The sequence below is a fragment of the Festucalex cinctus genome, chromosome 14 (assembly GCF_051991245.1).
Source record: "Festucalex cinctus isolate MCC-2025b chromosome 14, RoL_Fcin_1.0, whole genome shotgun sequence".
NCBI lineage: Eukaryota > Metazoa > Chordata > Actinopteri > Syngnathiformes > Syngnathidae > Festucalex > Festucalex cinctus.
Window position 1 is genome coordinate 8,886,710 of NC_135424.1, and position 17,571 is coordinate 8,904,280.

Below are 17,571 nucleotides of genomic sequence, written 5' to 3' on the forward strand. Positions count from 1 at the left end.
GCAAATTTGAAATTGTCTGATTTTTATGGCATATGGTATTTCCCACAATGTTTTGACGAAATTTCAAATTGGAAAACTTAACATCACTTTTAAAGATATTTTGGTCAAATTCCAAATCTTTCGAGTTTTAGAGCATATTTCTAAAATATTTCAGAATTGTATGACCATAGCAAATTCTCCGTTGTCTGAATTGCAGGGCAATTTAATAAAAAAAAATAAAAATAAAAAGTTTGGTCAAATTGCAATTGTACAAGATTCAGGCTGTCGTAAAACTGGTTAAATTCCACACTTTGACGTTCAAGCTGTATTTATTTTTTTATTTTTAGTTATTTTTGTTTTATATATTTTGACCAGATTATCAATTGGACACATTTTGTGTATTTTTTAACAAGCATTTTGAATGATAATTTTATTTATTTATTTATTTATTCATTTATTTATTTTTAATATAAATTAAGAAAAAAACTTTTTTTTTTTTTTGCCAGTTTTGTAATTTATTAGCTTAGATTATTTAAAAAAATATTTAGGTCAATTTTGTAATTTATTATCTTAGATTATTACAAATTTATATATTTAGGTCAAATTTCAATTGTCCAATTTTATGAGCATATTTTTCCACAAATATTTAGGTAAAATTCATTTATTTATTCACTTTGGGGGCAGGAGGGGGAAATCTGGCCGATCAACACACGTGCTGAGTCATCATCGTGTTTTTTTTTTTTTTTTTTTTAAATAAGTGAATGGCAACAACCTAACCGAACAATTAACTTTATTGATGATTTTCTCAGGTGGACGCTCTTTTATTTCCTCCTTTCCACTTTCCATTTTGCTAACTTCCTGATACAACGCACACACACACATACACACCCACACTGCAGCAATCACACAGTCCAGTAGCTTTCCCGCCTGGCGTGTTCTTCTACTTTACCTCCAAATCAATTTCCTGTCAGGTTACAAGTGTGTCCTCCAGCAGGGGTCGCGACCTCCACCTGCTGACTCCATCTCCTTGCTTGAATTAAAAGCCTGCATCACATTACACACACACACAGACCGCACATTGTATTACCGACCCGAGGACAAAGAAACCCAATCAGGCTTTTAAGGAACATTTAAGGCGTGGATGTGGTAGCACTTGCGCAGCGACATGGACGGATGGATGGATAGATGAAGGCATACTGGGAGATGCGAGGGTGGAAAGAGAGACGACTAAAAATAAAACGTGTGGGCTCGCAGAGACACCCGGGGTGTGGATCAATTCGGAACACTCAGCCGAGAAAAAAAAAAAAAGAGTCGACGGTGTTGAGCAGACGTATTTTTGTCTGCGCAGTGGGAGGACCGGCCTGATACATAATTGTGATCTGTTGGGAGGTTTTATTTTGAGTCCATTATGGCTGGGAAATACAGAAGGTCACTTGCAATAGTGTCAATATCCAACTAATTTGCTCATATTGTGATCAAAGATTTGTTGGAATAATAATAAAATTCTGCAAAATGATCAGTTTCTGTGATTGACAACTACTAATTTCTGAATACAAACAGATAAATTATTTTGAGAAAATGAAAAAAATGTAACAATACCTAAAAAATATCTTATTTTTGGTAGATCTATATGTCACAATATTTATGTACTGTAAGTCAAGAAAGAACTTGTCGGAACTCATTCAACATACAAACATGAAATACATGAAAAATTCAAATAAATCTTATTCAAATAAACAACAACATTATGATACTTTTACAATTTAATAATCTGAAACATATCAAATTCCAAGTTTCAGCCAGGTATTTATTTAGGGGTTTTGCTGCTCAAATTGAGGTAGAGTTGTCAAAATTAATCGAGTAATCGATTCAATTATCAAATTAATCGACAACTATTTTAATAATTGAATAATCGTTTGGAGGCATTTTTAATTTAAAATTGTCCAAGTCATTTTCATTTCATTTTCAGCATATCAACAGAAATTCGACATCGATTTCTGTTGTCCTTTATGAAAGAAGACTGATTATGTTTTGTGTTTAATCAAAATAAGACATTTGCAAACATATGTTTACTCTTTACTTTTAGTTTTTAAATCACAATACTAATACAAGATACTAAATAAAAACAAACTACCGGTTAATAAACAGTAATTGGGAATACATTTCAATGTAAAATTCAAATGAATCCAATTGGTCAATTAACTCATTTGCTCCCAATAATGTGTAAATACGTTGTTTTTTTTTTGTGTCCCAAAGGCGTATTTATACGTTTTTTTTTAAAAATGTTTTTTAATGCTAGAGCATACAGAAGGCTTTGATGCAGCCTCTCAACTACAAAGAACGGTTGTAGAAATGGTAGTTAAATTGAGGCATTCTGCTCAAAAGGCAGTGGGATATTTGCAGATCTTTTCTTCCCCAACAGTTTTAGAGCAACTGTTTCTGCTACCGTGCCATCCCATCTGTATAAAACTGCAATTGTAGTTAAAAATCCAGCTAGCGGAACACTGATCCGATAATAACAGTTTTCATGTTGTTGCAGAAATGAGAAATCGTTAGGTTGAATGATTTTACAATCATTGCTTGAAAATGTCTAAGCTGATGTGACGCTCCTGGCTTGGTTTCTTCCTGCTTTTTAATTTGAGACAGGAAAGCAAATGAGCATAAGTAAATTAGCAAACGTAGATTTTGGGTGCAATTCCAAGCTCTAGAAACAAAGTCATCATGGTCATCTCCATTCTTGACAATGGTGAGATTGTATCGTGAGAGATAACAATATATATTATGATATTAATATATAAATGGGAGTTGGATGCTGGAAAAGAAACTTCAACTTCACAGACATAAGCAGTGTTGCCAGGTCAGTCTGCTCCATTTCCATTTGCCGTATTAATACTGTGCCAAGAGAGAGATAATGATATATTGATATTCCTGCCACCCCTACTGCCGAGATGGGAGGCAAGATTGAGGCTGAGAATTGGCCGGGCCATCTTTAAAGAGCGTGTCCATCCTAATGCCTCTTTTCAATGATTTTAATAATGAAGTGTGAATCAGATGATGCGGAGACAAAGCGAGAAAGTCCAATATTGATCGTCTTGCCGGTTCGCCAGCCACACTACAAACTTTGCCTCCTGGGACTGCTGGTCGATGCCTGCAACCTGACCTGAGCCACAAGCGAATTGCCAGACTTTTCATGCAATCTTCCCAACTCAAGTGTGACTTTTACCCAAAGCAGGAATTCATCCCAAAGAACCAACTCCCTCCACAGGGATCAAAACATGTTAAAGGTGACCACGAGTCAGAGGTTGGTCTCAACTTCCTTTAGCCTGACTGTCCTTGAACACAACACTGTTTGCACCCCCCCCCCTTCCCCCCTTCCCCCCAGCCCACCTCAGGTCAGTCAGCATTTTGCACGGCGCCACCACCAGACATAAAGTTAGCAACGTTGCAGTGTCACATTCAGGAGACCTTATCAGGATTTCAATCAAATTATTTAGTTTTTTTTTTTTTTGGAAGTTTTTTTTTTTTGTAGCTGAAAATAGGCCTGACCAACAAAACCTTAAATAAATAGACAAAACTTTTAAGCAGAATTTCACATCCAAAGAATCCTAAATTAGTACAAACTCATACATTTTGTTGCCCTTAAAAAGATACAGTATGAGTTATGACTTGAATATTTTCCAGGCTTGTACTGGATTATGTAACTAGGATACAAAGAAAAGGTACAGTAACTGTAATCTGCTGCGGTTGCAGACAAAAACATGGAATTAGATTACTCGTATAGTTAGTTTAAAAAAAAAAAAATTGTTTTTTCGCAGGATTACAATTTTAATATGGTAAGAGGCCGGTTGTTGAATTCAGCGCGTTCAAACGAGTGACCACACAAATATATATATGAACATGAATATATATTTTATTGATGTTTAATTTATTTTATTTTTAGTATATTTGTTACTGAAGTAATCCAAAAGTAACTAAAAGTAATCAATATATGAGAATTACTTGGATTACGTTATTGATCACATTTCAGCTCACTAGTCACAAGATCAATACATTAAATTTTACATTTTAATTTAATGCTGACAACCTTGAGACTTTCACAGTAAAGGAAATTAACAGCAAATTAGTGGAAATCCTTACATTTTATTGAAGTTAAAAAAAATAATAAATAAATAAAAAATCATGTCCCTTGCCAACATTGATGATTAATTTTTTGGGATTTTCTTACGATATTGAAGGCGACAAAAAACATGCAATTGCAGCACAAATTGTCAGGGGGGGAATCAAAGAATAAATGTGTTAAATATTAGGAACTAAATTGTCTTTATTACTGGCAATCCACAGAGCTTGTTGTCATCCTTTTCTGTACAATTTTGTGCTCGTAAATTCTGATAATAAGAGTACATTTTAGACAGGGGGCGCACATGTGGCTTAATTCCAACACTTGTACATCTGGCGAGTATTTGCCACTGATCTATCGCAGCCCGCGGCTCTTAAAATAAATCGGCGGGTGTTGGAAAACAAAACAACAGATGTACGCTCGCTTTCATATCAAGCTGCTTATTAAGTCTGCAAGCTTTTTTTTTCCCATGCATCCATCCGTCCGTCCATCCATCCATCCATCCATCCTTCATGACTGCACTTCTCTTTAGCTCCCTGGATGCCTTTTAGGCCTGTCATTGGCAAGTGACCTGCATTATCGGACTGACTCCGAATGGAGATTTAGATAAGAGGCTAGGAGCTGAAGAGGAGCGGCAGCAGAATACCAAGAGAATACCGGCCAGGAGAAGAAACCCTAGCAGGAGGCTAGTGAAAACCCTGGGAGACATTGATTGGCGGGGTGGGGGGGTTATGGTAATCAAAACAAACTCCACCCAATGTCAATTGAACAGTAAATAATAATAAAGAAATAAAAGCGTGAAACTCAGTGAAAATTAGCGCCAACGCACGACAATGATGCTAACTGCAGATGTGTTTCAGAAACCTTTGTGTTTAGATTGTGAAGTGTGATTGTGATTCTGCAGTTTTGAATTAACACAGAATATGAATTGAATAAGTAATAAACAATAAAGGAAAACTTGTGTTAATTAGCTCCAACATGCTAAGGTAATGCTAGCTAATGCAGCTGCATGGGGAACTTTCTGGTAGTTTCTCATTACTGTTTTGATTACTTTCTTGAATTATATATACACTATAAATGCAATTATTCATACATTTAAGACATTTTACATCTTCACGAATAGCCTTACCACTGATGCCAGGTTGCTAGCTATGAGTTAGCGTGGCTAACAATCACGTAAAGTGGTACTGGTATCTTGAGGGGTCATAGTTGGTGATGGTGGTGGTGAGAGCTCTAGTTTTGTCAATCTTATCAATGAAGAACTTGAAATAAAGGGAACAAAGTGAGGATTTAGGTTAGCAAAAAAGCGGTGGATGCTGAACAGAGTAATTTCCATTCATTTGAATAGGTTAAGTTGATTTTGGATATGACAAATTTGAGTTACGAGCATGAACATGGAATCAATTAAACTTGTCACGTCGTGACTTTAGAAAAAACAATAGGGGGGTAGGTCGAACAAAATGCTATACATCTGGCCTTGAAAAAGCAACCAATAATGTCTAAGTACGGCCACGTGCTAACTAGCTTAGTCATAAATAACGCAAACAAAGGGCTTTCCGGGTCTTTTGGTGATGCGAGGGCCCGGCCTTTGCGATCGATGGCGGCAAAGTGTTGTGGGCTGATTAGAGACGAGAGAGCGGGGTCAAAGCAATCTAAACGCTCGCTCGTCCTTTTTTAAAAGGTGCACCGTCAACAAGGCTGGCTAATCGACATTAGCGTTAAAGGGCGAGGGTCGAGGAAATGTTTCACCACACATCCTGTATGTACTTTGGACAGAGGTGGCAAAAGTACTCACACTCTGTACTTAAGAGGAAGTGCAGATATGTTTGAAAAAAAAAATGAATCTGGTAAAAGTACAAGTAGTGATTCAATTTCTAATTGATTGCGTGAACGGCAGTTCAATGTAAACAAGGGAAGAACATGTTTTGAAGTAGCTTTTTCATTTGATCGCAACAAAGCGATCCGACACAGTTTCTGTGGAGATGTTTGCATTGTGAACAAAGTGCGTGTGTTTGTAGCCACTGTCGTGTGGATATTTTAAAAGCCTCCAGCTGCTTTTGCTTATAGGCCGCAAGCTTCCAAAAGCAAAGCTGAAGTCTCCACGTCAGCAAATATCCTAAATCCCCTTGTGACAGCATGCACGGCCGCCTTTTGGAAACGGTGCGTTAAACAATCCTACTTTTTTTTTTTTTTTTTAAATACAACAACAAAGCTGCAGCACAGTATGATTGTGGACTTAAAATGTTCACAATATTCTGCACTATACATACTATATGTGAAGTTTGTCTGTTCACCTTCTCAAATAAACCAACATGGTTCCCTGAGCTTTAAAGGCCTCCAATATATTCCAAGCATTTCATCAGCTTTCCAACATAAAAACAGAGTAATGTAATAGTTGTATTGATTAGTTGTGTTGTTGTATATCAGCAAGTGTCACAACACGCATCTGCAGCGGGCATCCGTCCCCTGAGTGTCATTCGTCAAAGGTCAGCCGCTATTGGTTACCGCGACAACCAACAGGAAAGAGACTGAAAAGAGTGACAACAACAAGCATTTACATCACACTCTGCTCCTTTGTCAGCCATTCATTGTCACTGTGTGTGAAACCTTGCACTGTAGTACACACACATACACACACATGCGGTTAAAGCAAGTGTCCTTTTTATTGCATGTGCGCGTAGTGTGATGTAAATGAGCCTCCCTTGCCCCCTTTCTCTCTGGCCCAGACGCCCGTTAGTTTACGGCATTCGTCCCTCCTGTTTAACATGATGGTGAAAAAAAAAAAAAGGGTTATAAGGGTGGGCAGGATGAGACCACCCGTACTTTAGTGGACGGATGGAAAGGAAAGTGATGTCACATTTTGTCACATCTGGACCGATTCAGAGCGTTTTCTGTCGTTGTGTGGCACCACCGTTGATGTCCAGTGTTTTATTGAGGGGATGTTTCACTTTTGTGGGGACATTTTAGGGCCAACATTCTGCCCTATTAAACCAGGGATTCCCAACTATTGTGCCATGAGAGAAATTATCCAATTTCACTCGCTGTAATTGGTCTGAAAAGTAATCATGAGTTACTACAAATATAACTATAGTGAAAGAACAATTAAATCTTCTCCCAGGTTCAATTCTTCTATGTATATTGCCATTCATACAACAGAATAATCTACTAACCTTTCCTCCCCTACCTACTGGCCCTGCCTATCTTCCTTAGCTGCACCTTAACATCCTACATAACAACCCTACAGAGCAATGCATTAACTTTCTTACTTACATTAACTTCCTTACCAGATCTAACCTCTTTCTGAACAAACTACTACCTTACCTACCCTAAATTCCCTACATCCACTTCCTTGACCTCCTTATCAAACATCCAAACCTTAACTTACTACCTACATTACCTATCTACCTTATATTCCTTACCTCACCGCATTGGTGAGTTTCATCTAAAAGGCAGAGCTTACTCTACTGGCTGCTGCTCTGATGTGGCAAATTTCCAAGATGGCAATGTAAAAGCGGCGAAAGATATACATGGCTGGTGGTAAAAAGTAGCTATAGTAGACAAATAAATGCTGACTCGGTAGTGTGAAAGCGGTTTGTTTCCAAGAAAATAAATCGTACACCAAACCTAAACTTGTTGAGTCATATGCATCCATCCTTTTCCACATGACAAAATTCTTAACAATGGCTAGCTATAAATCATACTTGTCTAGTCAAAACCTGCTCCCTGATACATATGTCAACGTGTTTTGTCCGAAAAAGGTCTTTCAGCGCAGGTGTGCGCTTCAAATTGATGCCAAGGTACAAATAAATAACGAGGCTATTGGTAAACGCTGGGCTTCCTCAGTGCAAACAGCGACTTTGCATTCGATAAAGAAGGCAAGCTCCCGGCTTGCAAGGTGAATACCAATATGTGAATGAATGTTGAGGCCCCCGAGAGAGAGAGAGAGAGAGAGAGAGCGGAGAAAACCAAACATGACGGAACGGTGGTGAGGGGAGAAAGATGCAAACTGCAACTTCATCCGTCACAGACTCAGAGGAAGTTAAACGATTTTTACCTTTAGGTGAGCTGAGTTACAACTGGGAGCTTTGTCCTTGCATCTAATTCAACCTCAGTATCAACAGCAAATTAACACCTACCTTACTTACCATAACCACCTTCCTTACTTACCCGACTAAATATCTTACCTACCCAACCAGCTAGCTTTAACTACCCTACCAACCTACCTGCCTAAACTTCCTTACCAAATCTGACTTTACCCTACCTTAGCTTTCTTACTTAACTCATTTACTGCCATTGACGTATATACATGTCAATGGAACGGGATTGACTTAACTCATTCACTGCCATTGACGGATATACACGTCAATGGCAGTGAATGAGTTAATTACGTTCTATCTTATTATCCTTACATACCCAATTTAACTTCCTTGCCTACAGTAACCTGTCTTACCTTACCTAACTACAGAGCTACTATATCTTAATACTCTTACGGCACCTACCATATCAACCAACCGACCTAGGTCATTTCCTTACCTACCTACTGACCAATTTTATTTCTTGTCGACCTTCTTCCCTACCCACTTACTTTTCCTTTCCTTACATACCTTTGACTACCTACATACACTATCATCTTAAAACTCACTTGTACCTTCAAAATTATTCACAGTGGTCCATTATAGTCGTGACTATGAGTACGTTGTTCTAGCATTCCGTCCTCCATTCTTTCGCCTTCCTCCCTCAAGCCAAGCAATTGAGGCAGATGTCCACCTCACTTTGAACCCTGCTTCTGTCCCAGGATGTGTATTCACGTTATTTCATTCAGTTATGACTGAGGTACTTCTTGCCTCTGATTTAACCCCTGTATCATGGACCAATGCTGTTGTACAAATGGGTTCAAAAGGTTTGAAGAGCGAAGTGGAAAAGAGGTGATGTGAAATACGAGTGTCAGTGCCGCGGAGGAAAAAAAATCAGACATTGCTTAGGTTTGCACGTCTGGCCAATCAGGATCAGTTTGATACGTCTGCCAAAACCACAGCGCTTGTGTGAGCTCAAGCGACCGGGGTTGGGTGGGGGGGGGACCCTTCTTATGGAAAACTCATCAAAATGAGATCCAGTCAAGGCCAAAGCAAACATCTGCTCAAATGGCAGCAGGAGGTTTTGTGTATGCGTGTGTACGTGCGTATATATGTGTGTGTGACTGCTGTCAGACCGGCTTTGTCTCAGCAGAACTTTTCACAGCTGCTAAACCTGCATCACACACATGTACGCACGACCATGCATGCACACGCGTACACAGGTCAATAGCGCAATGAAGAATAAAGTGCTATACTCCACTAGTTTCCATTTCGAGTCCCCCTTTAGACTCACTTCATCAGTCTTCCACTCTCCCACTCACCCCCTCCAATTTCTTTCCTATTTGGATTCTTTGGTCTACAGCTTCCCCTCAAATGCTTTACTAATGTTCTGATAACTGATCTTCCTGCTTTTTTGAGACAATTATTAGCCTTACTTGCCTACCTAGAGACCTTCCATAACTTTGTTTTTACCTTGTTAAATGGTAATTTAATGGTACCTTAGGTTCTCAAAGTGCTTCGTCATTTTACCTACTGATGATGATCAGTATCTTGCTCAAGATCACGTAACATGACCACAACGATCGAACCCACAACATTCAATTTGGGCGAAGACTACTCTACCGCTGAGTCATGCCGACCTAACGTACTTTCTTACCTAGTTGCAGCATTTCCTTGCCTACCTACCTTCTACAGTTTCTATTGAACTTAATTGCCTACAGACCTTGCTTAACCATCAAGCTCCTTACAACTACCTACATTTGTTCTCTATATCCTTTACCCATCTAGTATGTCTTCCCCTCCAAATAGCCTTCTTTACCTACCTAACTATGCTATGGTAATGAACTATACCTACCTTACCGACAGACCTTTCTTGCGTATCTTCCTACTATACTCTTACCTAATGACCTACTAACCTACTTTCAATACCTACTGAGAGACCAACCAGAGTGACACAGAGCTACCATACCCTATCTACATATATACCTTTCTTTCTTACCGACATCAACACCTACTAAACTAGCTTCTCACTTACCCTACCTGCATTACTTACACTACCCACCACCCCGGCAACTTTACACTACCAGCCTACCTTCATTACCCAACTACTCTGCTTTCCTTATTTTCTAAACTACCTATCACTATCAGCGTGTACATCATTGCACACCCATTTATCTAACCGTGTCCAAGGTCTCTTCCTGCTAAGAGCTTCTCCGCTTGGCATTTCAAAAGCAGTTTTTAAAGCACTTAAACTCAGCCTTGAACACACCGCCGTTCCACGCTCGAGAGTATTCAGGCATACTACGCAACTTATTATGCAACGCGTTGAAAATATGGTTAGACCAAATGACACCGATTGACTCTTGTAGTATTTTAAAATGTTATTTTGGTGTCGCGGGGTGGCCATCAAATATTGTCACGTTTGTTCATTTTCATTAGTGCAGTCCAACTTGTTATTAAAGTGTGTGTGTGTGTGTGTGTGACCTGAATCATTTATAACTGAGTGTGTCGCCCTGCTTATCTATAAGACGTCGTATTTGGCCCGTTTAGGTTTGTGCCTTCGGGCCTCTATCTTTTCTTGTTCTGGTACAAATAGGTCACATAGAAGAGAGACCCTCCCAGTCACATACACACATATAGAGCTGTGATTGTTAGGATGCAAGGGTCACAGTGGTGCCGCGCTCAACTGCTAAAACACACAACGTGAAAATTCCCGTCGGACAAAACGCTCCTTGTGGTTTAGCTTGACCCATCTAAACCTTCACGCACACAATGTGGATTAGTCTCATTTACAAATGCATGGCTTTGCGACGACGCCATTAGTCAATTTTGTGTTACGTGTGTTTGTGTGCCTGAGCCAATGAATAATTCAGTGGCAGCATAAGGGTTAAAATGGGCGGAAAATATACTTGTTAAGGCCTCAAAGAAGCAAGGGGAACCCTCCGTCACAAAGAAGGAGGAGGGAAGACGGCTTGTCAGAAGTCAAACGTCCTCTCAAAGAAGATATTACTCAGAACCAAAAATATGTTAAAACACATCAATGTCAAGTGAATGAAATGAATACTTTTAATTGAAAATTGGTATTATTTGTATCACACTGGCTCATACTTGAATTCAGTCATTTAGCGTGTTTTGTAAAGGTACTTGAGATGTCAGCATGGGCCAAAAATATCAACTTTGTTCAGTTTTTGATTAAATCTGACAACTTTTTGTGGGTATCATAATAAGAAGCTGCACTGTTGAATACATTGTGGTAATTACGACCATGTGTTCCTAGTTTCCTTTATGTAAATAAAGTCCTATATTGGATCTCATTGGTTGTACCAAATTTTGTGGCAGTTGACTGTGTAAAATTGAGACATTTGGAGCTATGTACATTGTGATCTTAAAAACGAGTAACCTTTTGAGTTCCATAGACGATGTTTAGCATGCTTTTAAACTGTTGCTAACTGTCAAAACGAATAAAAAAAGTAGGCAACTGTATGCAGTTTCACATTGACGTAAAGAGTTATCATCAAGATGGCCCCCTTTGGGAAGCATTTGCACTCATTACAATCACACATTCCTTATCTTTGTAAAAACAAAGTGTTTGATACAACTCTTTGCCTAACTGTGTTGGCCATTGAATGTACAAAATTAAGACCTGACTCACATTTTAGAATGTATTTATTTTTTAGATACTTTTTTTTTGTCTCTACTTCCCCAAACCTCTAGTTCCTTTTTTCCCCTGAATGCACCCAGCTGAACATAAGTGAGTGTGGCAGGCCCGGTTGGTGTGTCTTTGTGCATCATTGCGTTAGACTAACAACCCCCCTCCTCTTTGCTAAATACCACACACACATGGGCACGCACACGCACACACAGACACATTGAAATTGTATGGAACTTTTTGAGACTCATACCAGATGTTCCTCCCCTCCTCATTTTCCTCCCTCGTCTCATTTTTCTGTCCCATTTCCTCCGTCATTCATGCTCATTCGTCCTTTTTTTTTTAAGTTTCCTTCTTCCACTCCTCTATTATTCGTTTCCATCCCTTTCTCATCCTCATCCCCATTCCATTTTACTTGCATTCCTTTCATTCTGCCGTTAATTTGTGGTAATGTTTGTGCACGGCCTTCCTCTCCCCTCCATTCACTCCATTTGCGCTATATTGATGGCACTCGTTCTCAATGATGCTGCTAATACGGTGGAAGTGTCGCCTTCATTCACTATCGGAAAAATCTCACATCCTCTCCGCAGCCTCGTTGTCATTCTCCACCCTGCGCTCCTTTCATTCCTCTGCTGGGATCTTTTTTTTTTTTTTTTCCCCTGACGTCCTTAGTCGTGACAAACTCATTTGAAACTCTCCGAGCGGTAAAGCAACAAATACGAGAATGCAAAACAGTTGGAGAGAGTATGGAGGAGAGGAGGTGATTTGCACACCTTTTCATTTTAATACCTCTCGGGTATGCAGGCGGAATTTTTATTTGTATTGTATTATTTCGACATTATTCATTATCTCTCCCAGATTGTTTTCTTCTCTTCTCCTCTTCCCGTCTCTCCCTAAGAGGCTTCTTTATGCTCCAAAATCAACACTTCACTACAAAATTTTAATCCAATCTAAAGAAAATAGCCACTTAAATCTTGCGGGTGTCGGTAGCTTGTTTACAAACAGTTGCCCGTATCAAAATTTTGCCACTTTATTGTAATCTAATTTGGAATAAAGCTGCCAAAGTTCTGTGTTTGTCGGTAGCCCACTTTCAAACTGTTGCCGACTCTCAAAACAAATCAAAAAGAGGAAGGCACCTAAAGTAAATGTAGCTGCTTTCTCACTGCATAACAGAGGCATAGCTATGTTATTTTTCAAATGTCATTTTAAGGCAGATTTAATTTCACTAAATACATTTGCTCTTGCGGGCTAGCACATCCAGATAGTTATATGCAGGTCACCATCTTGCCATAGAATCGTCTTTGCTCCCCACATTTCAACATTTGATGCAGATAGACTTCTGTACAAAAAGGTGGCTGACACAGGGAATTAGCATCACCAAAAGGAGGAGCAGAAAAGCTTAAAAAAAATAAATAATTAACAACTCTACATCAATGTATAAAGGTTTACGATCCATCACCAACTTCTGTAGAGTATAATAAAGGACTGGCTGAATGATTTGATTTGAATAAGCTCTACTTCACGTTTGAAAAAGACGCTTCACATTTGCACAATTGCCAGTACTATCAGTACTATCGCAGCACTTTATATGTCGTACATGTATTTTGTGGCTTGTTTGCTGTGGCACTAGGTTGTCTTGAACTACCAGTGACAAATTACTCATCCTTTTCTAACATACTAGTAGTAAACAAAGATGATTCTGATTCCCTAAACGTGTTTTTTCTCTTTCAAATCTTTCAAATCTTATCTGTCGGTGTTGGTAGCACACTTTCAAACTGTTGACGTCAACAAATCATGAAGGCGTTTCCGCCATATAGGCTTAGGCAGTAAAAATGCTCATGCTAATAAGAACGCTACTAACAATTGTTTTGTTTTCAGAGAGGTAAAAGAAGATATTTATTCACCTGTTTCTTTCACGCAGCTGGTAAAAATCATCTTAGATTTGGAAAGCTGTGATTTATTCTGGTCCAATAATGTTGCTACCTTAATGGACCGCCATAGAAGCGTTTATGCTAGGTTTGACACTACTGCCTAAACATTACCACAATTTTCATGGGAATGGGATCTGATCATCCCATTCACTTCCCACCATTTATCCATTGTCCGTTTTCCTCATCATTAAAGCTTCCCCCAACGCCCCACACTCGCCCTCTCACCCCCCCACGAAATATCCATGTATTGATCCAGCCGCCTGTGATACGTCACAATGATTGACGGCTACTAATTGGCTTAATCTCAACCCCCTCCCCAGGGAGCTTGTTGTGCTGTGCCTCATCTGGATACAGCTGTCCCATTATCCCACAGCTGACACCATGACCCCTGGGAGCCTGCCAGGGGGCTCACTAGTGATGGAGCTAGTGATGTGGCGAGCGAGTGAGAGAGGTTAAATACATCTAAAATTCAGACACCATCTTTTTCCCTCCGTCTATTCTTTGTCTTTTGGGATAACATGCTGCTTTCTGATGGACGCGCTCATGTGGAAAAAGTATTAATTCTGAGGGAGAATACGTGAGAGCCTCTCGGGTACTCAAGCAGACAGTTTTTGCAGTTAGCGCTGAGCCTGTTCTTCACATTTTGACAGCCAAGGAGGGAAATCTTGAAGTGGAAACCTGCAGCAGCTTGGATGACCTATTGTAGCAACTTGGATTTGTGGCTATTGACACTTTGCGGGTTGTGTTGTCAAACAGATCTAGAGTGGAACCTCGATTTATCAGACAATGAACCCTGGATTCTGTGTCCAGTCCACTCTGGTGGCTCACGCCCCTTCTAAAGCAGCTATTGAAGTCTGTTAGGTCCAGAATTGGCCACAGTTGGTCTCAATTTGCCACAGTAAATGGTGCTGTGGTGCCATCAACAGACAGACAGGTCACATGTTTGATTGTGGTTTGCATTGCTCTCGTCATAGATAAACAGGCAGTAGACTAGATCAGGCTAAAACATGGGTCAATGTGGCGGCCATGTTGGCAGTAGTGATGATCACATCAAAAGTAATAGTAAGCAGAGACATTAGGCTAGCATCGCTCTAAAGACGCAGCTCAAAGTAGCTTGTCCAACTATTCATATCAATGGCTATTTTTTACTCAGGTGCTAGTCGTGTACACATCTCTTGAACATGTTAGTTTTAATACAGTTCACAGTTTGATGTTTTTTTTTAAACCCTTATCGATGGTATCTAATCGTAATGAAGGTGAAAAAACAAAGCGCTAATATTGTGGCTAATGAAAGAGACGAGGTAAGTTTTGATAAAATTTAAAACTTTATGAAAGGTTTCTTTCTTTCTTGTGTTCTTGGTACCGATTGATGATCCATGATCCATTGTAGCCATGTGATTGACTCTAGTCAAAAAAATGTACAGGTGATAAATAGTGTTGTTCCGATACCGATACTGGTATCGGCAGTGGTGCCGATACTGCATTAAAACAGTGGTATCGGTATCGGTGACTACTCACAAGTAACATGCCGATACCATTAATTCCAACGCTAATATAGGATTTTGGATGCAGCATCTTGTGTCTTGCTTGTGCACGACCTTCACTGATATGTGACATGTTCACTGCATGCCCATCTAAGATATCCTATTGGCCCTTGAATGCTCTGAACCAATGGCAGGACAGCTTTTTCATGTTGAGGAAAAAAAACCTTAAGTATCGGTATGGTATCGGCAGGTACTGCAAAGCTGGGTATCGGTATCGGGAGCCAAAAAACGGTATCGGAATAACACTAGTGATAAATCAAAAAACATCATTAAGTTGCTTGACCTTGTTGAGTCCACAGTTTGAGGTGAAGCAAAGTGAACTTCATGAAGGTTCCTTGCGTCCTGGTGACTTGCCTTTGTTTCTTAATGATTTTTAGTTTGGCTGCACTAGCTCCACCTCGAGTGTCCTTGAGCGAGACAGTGAGTCACCGCTTCACTGTCGGGTCTGAAACTCATCCGAGAGCAAAGAAGAGACCCCCCTCGCCCCCCGAAGCGCCCCCTGATTAGCTCTGCTCTATTGAGGAGGCAAGGGCCAGAACAGAAGGTCTCAGAAAAGGCCGATAAGCCTTTAAAGACCCCCTATAGCCCACCCCCACACGTCAGCCTGACATCCTCGGCGTCCCATTCATCCAGCGAGTGACAGCGCGTTTACGTTGGCATTAGCCCACCGTGACCCCGGCGGACCCTCGGAGATTCCGGCTCTGTGATCCGGTCGCTTCCCTGGTATTAGTTCTTTAATAGCGTGGAAGCATTTTTTATTCATTACGCTTAATGGCTTGATTGCACAGCAGAATATGCATCGTGCAGCAAGCAAGTAAAGATATTGGGATGGCTAATAAAACCTCATCAATATTTCAGGCAAACTTCTAGGGCTCCTTAATCCATATGTGCGTTGTGGCCACTGTTGTTTTCTTCTATGTGTACAAAGCTTTTATGAAAAAAAATCTCGCATCAGTCCCTACAGTGGACATACTGTACATGCTGTTGCAATCGATGCACTTGCTGTCCACTCTAGAAACCGATATACAACAATGGTTGCCATATTTTTTTAATTTAAGGCTTCAGATGGGATGTTTCAAACTCTTAACACCCTAATCTTGGCTTGAAACAATCTGAAACTCTAACTTGAGCTTTATATTAGTGTTGTTCCGATACCGATACTGGTATCGGCAGTGGTGCCGATACTGCATTAAAACAGTGGTATCGGTATCGGTGACTACTCACAAGTAACATGCCGATACCATTAATTCCAATGCTAATATAGGATTTCGGATGCAGCATCTTGTGTCTTGCTGGTGCACGACATTCACTGGTAAGTGACATGTTCACTGCATGCCGATCTAAGATATCCTATTGGCCCTTGAATGCTCTGAACCAATGGCAGGACAGCTTTTTCATGTTGAGGAAAAAAAGCCTGAAGTATGGTATCGGTATCGGCCGATACTGCAAACCTGGGTATCGGTATCGGTATCGGGAGCCAAAAAACGGTATCGGAACAACACTACTTTATACCCTAATTTGAAATCCTAACCCTCGTTTTAAGCACCAACTGAAGTTAGAAACTTTTACTTACCGGTAACTGGATAACAACACTTGAAGCCCTAACTCTGTCTTTAAACTCTAAATTGTAACCATAATGTTGTCTTGAAACACTGTCTTGAATAGTCTAATCCTGGCGTGAAACCCTAACACTTGTTTTGAACCCTAACTAAGACTAGAAAACTACATTTAAAACTCTAAACCTGACCTGAAAACCAAAATCTTAACTCTTGCTTAAAACCCTCATTTGAATTTGAAAACGTAATTTAGAACCAAATGCGATTCGAGGATTAGAAATTTAGGTGTGCGGACAGTTTCAGACCATATTCAATTGGGGGGCATTTGTTGGCGCGGTGCTGGGAGTGATTAGTTGAATCAAACCGTTTTTGATGCAATAGGGTAGTGCTTCTGTATTTTTGTTGTTAAAATATTACATTTCCACCAAGTATTTCACATATATAAAGATTTCTTAAATTTTGGGGGTGCTTGGATTCACATTGAGTGCTCGAGCACCCCCCAAAACCGGCTAGACACGCCTATATTTGAAACCCTAACCTTTATTTTTATTTATTTATTTATTTATTTTTTTAGACCCAACCTTTTTAATGCCAACACAGGCTTGAAAACCAATTTTGAAAGTGCACTGATGTGATTGTGGAATGATTTAACTTGACAGTCGCACAAACACACGCACACGCGTACATTAAAACCAACAGACTTTAATTTCCACACACTCTTG

The 17,571-nt window shown here is 39.8% G+C and overlaps 1 protein-coding gene and 1 long non-coding RNA gene across 4 annotated transcripts in view; one reads left to right on the plus strand and one right to left on the minus strand.

The window, feature by feature from the left end:
* Positions 1 to 17,571, minus strand: part of cdh11 (cadherin 11, type 2, OB-cadherin (osteoblast)) — an 82,016-nt gene that overhangs the window by 51,706 nt on the left and 12,739 nt on the right. Inside the window, exon 2 of one of the 2 annotated variants that reach the window (XM_077494746.1) lies at positions 929 to 1,023. The exons of the other annotated variant lie outside the window; for it this stretch is intronic. The gene's annotated coding sequence lies outside the window, so the exon portion shown is untranslated. The remainder of the gene's footprint in view (positions 1 to 928; positions 1,024 to 17,571) is intronic. 2 annotated transcript variants of the gene reach the window in all.
* LOC144000942 (uncharacterized) overlaps positions 1 to 17,571 on the plus strand; it is a 305,500-nt gene that overhangs the window by 22,138 nt on the left and 265,791 nt on the right. The window lies entirely within an intron of this gene.